This window comes from Bos grunniens, chromosome X (assembly GCF_055505025.1).
Source record: "Bos grunniens cultivar Pamir isolate PY7600 chromosome X, Bosgru_T2T1.0, whole genome shotgun sequence".
Classification (NCBI taxonomy): Eukaryota; Metazoa; Chordata; class Mammalia; order Artiodactyla; family Bovidae; genus Bos; species Bos grunniens.
Genome location: NC_141194.1, coordinates 142,089,282 through 142,100,291, shown reverse-complemented (window position 1 = coordinate 142,100,291; position 11,010 = coordinate 142,089,282). Strand labels below are relative to the sequence as shown.

Here is an 11,010-nt window from a genome sequence, read left to right as displayed (position 1 = left end):
ACCCATCCATTCGCTTCCACCCTCATCTCCAACACCCGTCCTTCCCCCACCCTGCACCACTGGGACCACCTAGATGTGCAAGACGGGTCGCTTGAGTCTCCAAGGAAGGAGAGTGTGTTCCCAGAGGCAAGGACCCCAAGGGCCACTTTTACAGGGGCTGCTCATAGGGCTTTATGGAGGAGAGGGAGCTGGGTGTTCATCTGGTTCTCTCCCAGTTCTGTTCACCACCTTCCCTTTTGCGGAGGATATGCGGGGTGGGGTGGGGGCGCAGATGGAAACCACTCCAGCAGCAGGGGGAGTTCCTGGCTCTGTAGAGGAAATGCAAGAGGAAACTCTGTCTAGGCCAGTGTGAGACATTTCCCCTCTCCCAGAGGTGGAAAACTTAGCCCTCCTTCCCCAGCTCAGAGTTGATCATGTGGCCTTCAGATATATTTTGTCACCTTCAACATCCTGGGGAGAACCTGGGTTCCAGCTAATTTAATACTGCAAAGAAGGCTCTTGGTTGAGTGCTGCCTCAAGCCAGGAGGGGTGGTCCCTGAGCACTGATGCAGGATAATCACATTATTTAAGAGAAGCAGGAAGACCTTGCCTTTCTTCTTCAAATGGAATTCCCAGGTAGAAACCACCCAGGAAAGGGTATGTGAGGAGAAGGAGCAGGCCATCAGCCAAGTTGGGGGTTGGGGTTGTAGCTGGGGGTTGGGGTGGGGGAGGGGATCATTTGCTGGCAGAGGAAGAGAGTCTTCTCCAGTTGCCTATCCCAGAGGAAGGAGGGACTAAAGAATGGGGAGGGGGAGTGTCCAGGCCCAGAACCTTATGGAACTGGCTCTCTCCAGCCCTTGGCCATGCCAATTTGCCCAAAGAAAACCGCATTAAACTCTGGATTTAAAAATAACAGCATTGGGACTTCTCTGGTGGTTCAGTGGCTGGGACTCTGCACTCCCAATGCTGGGGGCCAGGGTTGGAACACTGGTCAAGGAGCTGGATGCCACACCCAGCAACTAAGAGTTCACATGCTGCAACTAAAGAGCCTACACGCTGCAAGGAAATGGAAGATCTCTCCTGCCACAGCAAAGACCCAGCGCGGAAAAATAAATAAGTAGAATATTTTAAACAGATTATTTCTTCTCTTCAAACAAATAAGAACATTGTGATGGTATCATGGTTTTGTACATATATCCTGCTACTGCTACTGCTGCTAAGACTCTTCAGTCATGTCCGAAACTGTGTGACCCCATAGACGGCAGCCCACCAGGCTCCCCCGTCCCTGGGATTTTCCAGGCAAGAACACTGGAGTGGGTTGCCATTTCCTTCTCCAATGCACGAAAGTGAAAAGTGAAAGTGAAGTCACTCAGTCGTGTCCGACTTTTAGCAACCCCTTGGACTGCAGCCTACCAGGCTCCATGGGATTTTCCAGGCAAGAGTTGGAGTGGGGTGCCATTGTCTTCTCCAGTATATATGTCCAAACTTGTCAAAATATATACATTAAATATGTGCATTTTTGTATGTTACGTAGCAAGTTGAAATAAATACATAAAACAACAAAGTTTTTGGTAGGTCAGTAAGTTTGGTAAGCTCTGGCACATTAGTCACATATAATAACTTAATCCTTCAAAGAATGACCCACTTGTTCATTTGGTCATTGTGTCTTGACTTTTGGTAAAAGGATGGCTTTTGATGAATTGACTTGGAGCCAAATCCAAGACGTCCAAGGCCAAGCCAATGAGGCAGGGTGTTTGTTTATGGAAAGGTCCTATTTAGAACCCCCTCGTGGAGCCCCGTGCTCCAACATGAGAAGGAAAAGGCTGGGATTTTATCCTCACATATGAGTGAGAGAAATCATTCTTGATCCTCTCTCCTAAGGGCCTTTCCCAGGTGGTGCTAGGGGTAAAGAACTCTCCCAGAGACACAAGAGACTGGGGTTCCATCCCTGGCTCAGGAAGATGCCCTGGAGGAACGCATGGCAACCCACTCCAATATTCTTGCCTGGAGAATCCCATGGACAGAGGAACCTGCTGGGCTACAGTCCATGGCGTCACAGAGAGTTGGACACGACTGAATCGACTTAGCAGAGCAGCACGCCCTGTCCTTTCCTAGTTCCTTTTCTCCCTTTACCTTCCTGATGAGAGGCTATTTGGCAGAATGGGTGTGAAAGGTCAAGAGCATGGTCAAGTTTGGGGTCTGGGTGATGAATGGGGAGAACCACTGCCGATGACTTTTGAGGAGCCCTCTCTTACTAACCCTCAATACCTTAGTGAAGGCATGATGCATACAGAGAGGAACATGGAACCATATATTACCATATGTAAAGTAGATAGTCATTGGGAATTTGCTGTATGACTCAGGGAACTCAAACAGGGGCATTGTAACCACCTAGAGGGGTGGGATGGGGAGGGAAGTGGGAAGGAGATTCAAGAGGGAGGGGACATACGTACACCTATGGCTGATTCATGTTGATGTTGGGCAGAAACCAACAGAATCCTGTAAAACAATTATCCTTCAATGAAAAATAAATAAATACCTGAGTGGCCGTCCAACCTGCAAGCAGCTGCAGCAGAAGCCTCAGAAGGAGTTTATGACTCCCTGTTTCCTAGGGTTTTCAGATGGAAAGTTTGAGTTCTGCTATGGCAACAGCTGAGCTATTTCAAATCCTGAAGATGATGCTGTGAAAGTGCTGCACTGAATGCACCCGCAAATTAGGAAAACTCAGCAGTGGCCACAGGACTGGAACAGGTCAGTTTTCATTCCAATCTCAAAGAAAGGCAATGCAAAAGAGTGTTCCAACTACCACTCAGTTGCACTCATCTCACATGCTAGCAATGTATTTCTCAAAATTCCCCAAGTTAGGCTTCAACCGTATGTGAACTGAGAACCTCCAGATGTTCACGCTGGATTTAGAAAAGGCAGAGGAACTAGAGATCAAATTGCCGACATCCGTGGGATCATAGAAAAAGCAAGCGGATTCCAGACAAACATCTACTTCTGCTTTATTGACTATGCCAAAGCCTTTGACTGTGTGGATCACATCAAACTGTGGGAAATTCTTCGAGAGATGGGAATATCAGACCACCTTACCTGCTTCCTGAGACATCTGTAGGCAGATTAAGAAGCAACAGTTAGAACCAGACATGGAACAATAAACTGGTTCCAAATTGGGAAACGAGTAGATTGTCACCCTGTTTATTTCACTTATATGCAGAGTACATCCTGCGAAATGCCAGGCTGGATGAATCACAAGCTGGAATCAAGATTGCCAGGAGAAATATCAATAACCTCAAATATGCAGATGACCACCCCTATGGCTGAAAGTGAAGAGGAACTAAAGACCACTTGATGAAAGTGAAAGAGGAGAGTGAAAAAGCGGGCTTAAAACTCAACAATCAAAAAAGGAAGAGCATGCCATCACTTCATGGCACATAGATGGGGAAACAATGGAAACAGTAACAAACTTATCTTTTGGGGCTCCAAAATCACTGCAGATGGTGACTTCCGCCATGAAATTAAAAGACGCTTCCTCCTTGGAAGAAAAGCGCTGACCAACCTAGACAGCATATTAAAAAGCAGAGACATTACTTTGCTGCCTAACCTATCTAGTCAAAGCTCTGGTTTTTCCAGTAGTCATATGTGGATGTGAGAGTTGGCCTGTGAAGAAAGCTGAGTACTGAAGAATTGATGCTTTTGAACTGTGGTGTTGGAGAAGACTCTTGAGAATCCCTTGGACAGCAAAGAGGTCAAACCAGTCAATCTTAAAGGAAATCAGTCCTCAATATTCATTGGAAGGACTGATGCTGAAGCTGAAGCTCCAATACTTTGGCCACCCGATGGGAAGAATTGACTCATTGGAAAGACCCTGATGCTGGGAAAGATTGAAGGCAGGAGGAGAAGGGGACATCACCGACTTGATGGACATGAATTTGAGCAAGCCCCAGGAGTTCTTGATGGACAGGGAAGCCCGGTTACGGCAGTCCATGAATTGCAACGAGTCCGACTCGACTGAGCAATTAAACAGAACTGATGGCAACAGCAATATCAATCAATGGGAAGTAAAACTCCTCTGCTTCAGTTCATTCAAGGAGGGGAAATTGGAGACAGCTGAGGGAAGGAGGGTGTCGTCAGTTACAGAAACTTACCTGACCTCAGTAACAGGAAGTCTCTAGAGTTGCCTTGGTCAGTTTCCTCCCAGCAAGAGGTTGGTTTGCAGGGTTGTGCCACAAGGAATTACAATGATAAACGTCGCAGCTGGTATGTACTGTATTCTTATGTGCCAGTCACTGGGTTTAGGTCTCAGTATTTATCTAGACGTTTACTTCTCAAAGCACATATTAGTACTTTCACATTAAACTGCAAAAAGAGAGAGAGAGAGAGAGAGAGAGAGACAGCATTTGCTTTGCCCAAGACAAACCCTGAACCATCCGTGCTTTTAGTTGGTTATTCCTAAATTCTGAGATCAGGGCCTCTGGCTGTGCTTGATGGTTAATTTTTTTCTTTTATTATTATTTTTTTTTTTTGCCACACCCTGTGGCACTCATGATCTTAGCTCCCCAACCAGGAATTGAACCCATGCCCCCTGCAGTGGAAGTGCAGAGTCTTAACCATTGGACCACCAGGGAAGTACTTTGATGGTTTCTTTTAAAAATATCTTTGATCAAACACAGATGAGAGACAATAAACTATAATGGTTTTCAGCAGAGTCAGGAGTAAGTTACAAAACGTTTCTTTTTGTCAATTTCCTTGCCTCCAAAATGGGGAAAATGACAATGCCTACTGGATATGATTTTTGTGAGGATAATATCAGGAAATTCATTGAAAGATTGAGAATAGTATATGGTACATGCTAATCTTTCTCTATAAGCTTTAGATATTATTTCTCTATTAATATTAGTAGGAAGAGGAGAATGACAAGGTCTTAATTGGTAAAATGAAAAGATTATGACTTCTGTCCAAACCCAGTTTTATTTTACTAATATTACTAGCCTATGAAATCTCCAAGGTTTGGAGCCCCTGCCCTTAACCATGGTGCTTGTATATGGAGTGGTTGGTTTCTCCTGTTAAGACAATGCCTCCGTCCCAACAAAGAAAGGGAAGTGCTTGGCTAAGTGCCATCTCTGAGCTCACTGCCTGGAGGCCAGCACGCAAACCCAGGACCCACACAGAGACTATGCCGCTGAGCCGACCTGGAGAGGGAGAGGCATGTGGGTGGGGAGGAGGAAGTGTGAGAGGCAGCTGGCTTCATAGGAAGAAGACCAACTCTGGACTCAGAATCAAATCAGAGCTCTGCAATGGACTGGCTCTGTGACTTTGAACAGATTGGTTCAGCTTTCTGAACCTCATCCGTACAACGGGATCTTAATTGTAGTTAGTTCATAGAGCTGAAAAGGAGATGAAGAGATTCACGTGGAGCACTCAGAAGAAAACCTGGCAAGCTGTAGGTGTTCAATAAACATTTGCTACCACGAAGATGATGAAGACACTAATACAGCAGACAGAACAAAGAAGTAGAGGGATAAAAAGAGCCCACTGCTTCCCAGAAGCGAGGAGAATTTTCTCAGTGCCACAAGGACTGATGTGTCTTGAGCTCTCCCTCACTAGGGTCAATGCCAGGCAGCCAAGAAAGAAGGAGGATTTGCATGGCCCCTCACTGATGAGCACACGCACTCCAGAGCTATGAATACTGCTGATGCTGGAGACTGGCCTCAGTTCTGCTCACTTGCCTGAATCCCACAGAGCCCATCAGATCCACTGCTATGAACCTCTGGTGCCACAGCAGGCCCCAAACCAGAATTTTCCCCTCTTCCTGGCCACAGAATTAAAAAAAAAAAAAAAGTTACTGAAGAAGTGGCAAAAGTTGGGCCTTCCCTGGTAGCTCAGTTGGTAATAGAAATCCACCTGCAGTGCAGAAGACCCAAGACCAATTTCTAGATCAGGAAGATAACCTGGAGAAGGGATAGGCTGCCCATACCAATATTCATGGGCTTCCCTGGTTGCTCAGATGGTAAAGAATCCATCTGCAATGTGGGAGGCTGGGTTTGATCCCTGGTTGGGAAGATCCCCTGGGGGAGGGCATGGCAACCCACTCCAGTATTCTAGCCTGGAGGATCCCCATGGACATAGGAGCCTGGGGGGCTCGGAAAGGGCCGGACTGAGCAACTCAGCACAGCACAGACCAACGGAAAGAATAACATACAAATGGTATTCAGGTGCCCTCTTCTGGACAATCTGGGCAAGGGCTTTCCCAAAGACATCTCTGGGTCTACTCACTCAATCCCAGGGCCTCAAGGGAGATTCATGGGCTATCCCCGCTAAGGAACTCTAATCTGGGGTCAGGAAGCAGATTATGAGGAACCTGGCAGAGTCCCACTAGAGTCTGCATGGTGATGGCCCTGGATTTCACCTTTGCTGGTGAATCTGGAGATGAACCAGGGAGCCCCAGTGTCTTAGTCAGCTCAGGACAGTTACTGGCCTCTTATTGGCCGTTGGTGGATACTGTGCACATGATTCATGACTGTGAAGTAATCTTTTAAAAAATAGTTACTTATTTATTTATTTATTTGGCTATGTCAGGTCTTAGTTGCGGCATGTGGGATAATTCATAAAGGCACACGGGCTCTGTAGTTGTGGCCACATGTGGCTAAGTAGCTCCGAGCCATGCAGGATCTTAGTTCCCTGACCAGAGATCAAACCTGCATCCCCTGCATTGGAAAGTGGATTCTTAACCACCGGACCACCAGAGAAGACCGTAAGTAATCTTAAGACCATAGATTTTCTTTGTCCTTACTGATTCTTGTTTTTCATTAAATGATACAGAGCATGTAAAATACGCAGGACATGCTTAGTAGAGTTACGTAACATACTTAATTTTTTTAAGAGAACTGAAATTGAGTTCTTTTCCCCCAAAATCGAACAGACAATGCCCTTGTCAACAACGTTTATTAAGTATAGATAAATAGGCTCACCCATACATCATCTTTCACCTGCTAATTACTTGCTTAAAGCCTCTGCGACTCAGTTCCCTCAAATATAAAATGGGAATGTTGATAACACTTTACTTGTTGATTTTCTTTTTGATTAAATGAAGAGAACCGTGCAAAACAACCAGGACATTGCTGAGAAGATCTAAGCAACTCAAATTTTTTTTTTAATACAGACAATTGAAATTGGGATTTTCCTCCAACAATCTAGCCAGACAATACCCTTTCCCACACAGTTTACTAAATAGATAAACACGCTCAACAAAAAGCACGTATTTCCCTAACTAGTAACGACAGTAATGTCTCTGTGTCTCAATTTCCTCCTCTATAAAATGGGAATGCTGATAACACCTTCCTCGTGCATTTTCTTTCTACTTAAATTAAGGCGAGCATGTAAAACCCTGAGGACATGCTTAGTAGAGTAACATACTTCATTTGGGTTTTTTTGTTTAATAGAATAGAAATCAAGTTTTTCCCCCAAACATTCTAGATAGACAATGCCCTTTCCCACAAAGTTTACTAAATATAGATAAATACGGTTAGCAAAAGCATCTCTCTCACTTACTAGCAATTTCATTAATCCCTGAAGTATAAGCTTCATTAAGCTTCCTGAAGTATAAATTGGAATATTGACAACAATTTCCTCGTAGATTTTGTTTTCAATTAAATGAAGCAGACCATCGAAAACACCGACGACATTGCTTAGCAGTCTAAGTAACACACTTAACGTTGTTGTTGTTGTTGTTGTTGTTTTCCATTCAGAAGAATGGGCTGAAATCGAGATTTCCCCCCAATATTCTGGACCGACAATGCACTTTCCCACAAAGTTTCCTAAATATAGATCTGTACACTCACCAAAAAGCATCTTTTTCACTTTCTAGTTACTTCATTAATACCTCTGGGCCTCAGTTTCCTCATCTATAAAATGGCAACATTGATTACACCTTCTGTGTAGTTTTTCTTTGAATTAAATGCAGGCAAGCAGGTAAAAGAAGACAGACTTTGCTTGGTAGATCTAAGTATCATACCTAGTTTTTTTTTTTTTTTTCTAATAGATGGAGTTGACATTGAGCTTTTTTCACCAACAATCTATGGACAGTGCCATTTCTGCAAATTTTACTGTGTCCATAAATACGCTCACCATAAAGCATCTCGTTCACTTAATAGTCACTTCCTTAATGCCTCTGTGCCTCAGTTTACTCATCTACAAAATGGGAGTGCTCTTTGTTTTTAATTAAATGAAACAGAGCATATGACACATCCAGGATGTTACTTAGTAGATCTAAGTGAAATACTTCATTTCTTTTTTTTAGAAGAGAGAGTTGAAATTGAGTTTTTTTCTCCAACAATCTAGATAGACAATGCCCTTTCCCACAAAGTTTATTGAGTGTAGATAAATACACTCTCAAAGACATCATCCGTTTCACTTCTTGTAACTGCATTACTGCCTCTGTGCCTCAGTTTCCTCATCTGTAAAATGGGAATATTGACACCACCTTCCCCTTACATTTTCTTTTGAATTAAATGAAGCTTAACGTGTAAAACGCCCACCATTGCTTAGGAGATCTAACTAACATACATAATATTGTGTTTTTTCTTTTAAGAGTGTTAAAATCTTTATTTTTACCCCACAGCCTTGTAGATTTTCTTTTACCTTACTGATTCTTGTTTTTCATTAAATGAAATAGAGCACGTAAAATACGCAGGACATGCTTAGTAGAGGTAAGTAACACACTTAATTATTTTAAGAGAATTGAAATTGAGTTTTTTTCCCCCAAAATCTAACAGACAATGCCCTTATCAACAAAGTTTATTAAGTATAGATAAATATACTTTATATTTACTTAGTACTAAGTATAGATAAATAGGCTCACCGATACATCATCTTTCACCTACTAATTACTTGCTTAAAGCCTCTGCACCTCAGTTTCCTCATATATAAAATGGGAATGTGATAACACTTTACTTGTCGATTTTCTTTTTGATTAAATGAAGAGGAGCGTGCAAAAGAACCAGAACATTGCTTAGAAGATCTAAGCAACTCACTTAATTTTTTTTTAATACAGAGTATTGAAATTGGGTTTTTTCCCCAACATTCTAGCCAGACAATGCCCTTTCCCACACAGTTTAATAAATAGATAAACGCGCTCAAGAAAAAGCATGTATTTCCCTAACTAGTAACGACAGTAACGTCTCTGTATCTCAGTTTCCTCATCTATAAAATGGGAATGTTGATAACACCTTCCTCGTACATTTTCTTAGTAATTACATGAAGCAGAGCATGTAAAACACTGAAGACATGCCTAGTAGAGTTTAGTAACATACTTTTTGGGGGTTTTTTCTTAACAGAGTTGAAATCAAGTTTTCCCCCCAACATTCTAGATAGAAGAGGCCATTTCCCACAAAGTTTATTAAATACTAATAAATAAGGTTAGCAAAAGCATCTCTCTCACTTACTAGCAATTTCATTAATGCCTCAGTTTCCTGAAGTAAAAATGGGAATATTGACAACAATTTCCTCGTAGATTTTATTTTCAATTAAATGAAGCAGACCTTCTAAAACACCAAGGACATTGCTTAGCAGTCTAAGTAACACACTTAATTTTGTTTTGTTTTGTTTTCAAAAAATGATTTGAAATAGAGACCTTTCCCCAATAATCTGGACCGACAATGCACTTTCCCACAAAGTTTCCTAAGTATAGATCTGTACACGCACCAAAAAGCATCTCTTTCACTTTCTAGTAACTTCATTAATACCTCTGGGCCTCAATTTCCTCATCTATAAAATGGCAACATTGATTACACATTCTGTGTAGTTTTTCTTTTGAATTAAATGCAGGCAAGCAGGTAAAACAATACAGACTTTGCTTGGTAGATCTAAGTATCACACATAATTTTGTTTTTTTCCTAATAGATGGAGTTGACATTGAGCTTTTTTCATCAACAATGTACAGGCAGTGCCATTTCTGCAAATTTTACTCTGTTCATAAATACGCTCACCATAAAGCATCTCGTTCACTTAATAGTCACTTCCTTAATGCCTCTGTGCCTCAGTTTACTCATCTACAAAATGGGAGTGCTCTTTGTTTTTAATTAAATGAAACAGACCACATGACACATCCAGGATGTTACTTAGTAGATCTAAGTGAAATACTTCATTTCTTTTTTTTAGAAGAGAGAGTTGAAATTGAGTTTTTTCCTCCAACAATCTAGATAGACAGTGCCTTTTCCCACAATGTTTATTGTGTCGGGAGCCAACACAGGAAATCCCACCCATGACAAGGTCACGCGGAGGAGACCTGACAGGCAAGGCGGATCAGGACTCGAGGGACTCCCTGGACCTGCTCGAGCATCGACCCCGAAACCAAAGTCTGTCTGTCTACCGTTTACTATATTATGCTTTTCACCAACTCTTCTGACATTAACAGGGTGCTAACTCCGACCACCTTTCTCTGAAGAAAATCAACTTAAGGATCTAGTTGATAAGTGTCCTGGTCTTAAAAGGAGTATTTTAACTTTAACCCCTCTGTTAGTATTTTAGTTTGCTTGGCAGGTTTATCCACACTCTTGTAAGTAACACACATGATTGTTCACAACACCCCAAGCATAACCTTCGAGCGCTAAAAAAGCTTTATTAAACAATACAGCAATGTTGAGGCAATGTTTGTTACTGAGTTTCCTGGTCTTTACCCAATGTGCGCCTGGGAGTGCATTAGCTAGTATAGTTGGTATGCAAGAAAAACAAGCAGTAGCCTTGGAATGAACAACATAAGACCCTTGAGTTAATATGTTCTTTCTTTGTTGTAACACACTGCACCTTTGCTCCATAAGAATGTAGCTCTGTTTCCTGAGGGGGACTGCAGACCGGAAAGATAAAGGGAAAGCAGGTTTTCTGGTTGACAAACCTTTATCAAGAAAGAGTCACAAAATGTTAATAGGCCTCTGGGCCAAAAGATAATGTACATAACACAAAGACCCTTGTAAATGAAAAGGTATGCAGAAAACATCCTGGTGCCAATGAAGGTCAAACTGCTCTAATGTTGAG

General features: G+C 42.4%; 1 long non-coding RNA gene across 1 annotated transcript; it reads left to right on the top strand.

Annotated features, from left to right (window-relative positions):
* Window positions 1–6,558: 6,558 nt before the first annotated feature.
* Window positions 6,559–10,626, top strand: LOC147341527 (uncharacterized). The gene is made up of 2 exons (XR_015159846.1): window positions 6,559–6,733; window positions 10,179–10,626. It is a non-coding gene; the product is annotated as an uncharacterized LOC147341527 (long non-coding RNA).
* Window positions 10,627–11,010: the final 384 nt, after the last annotated feature.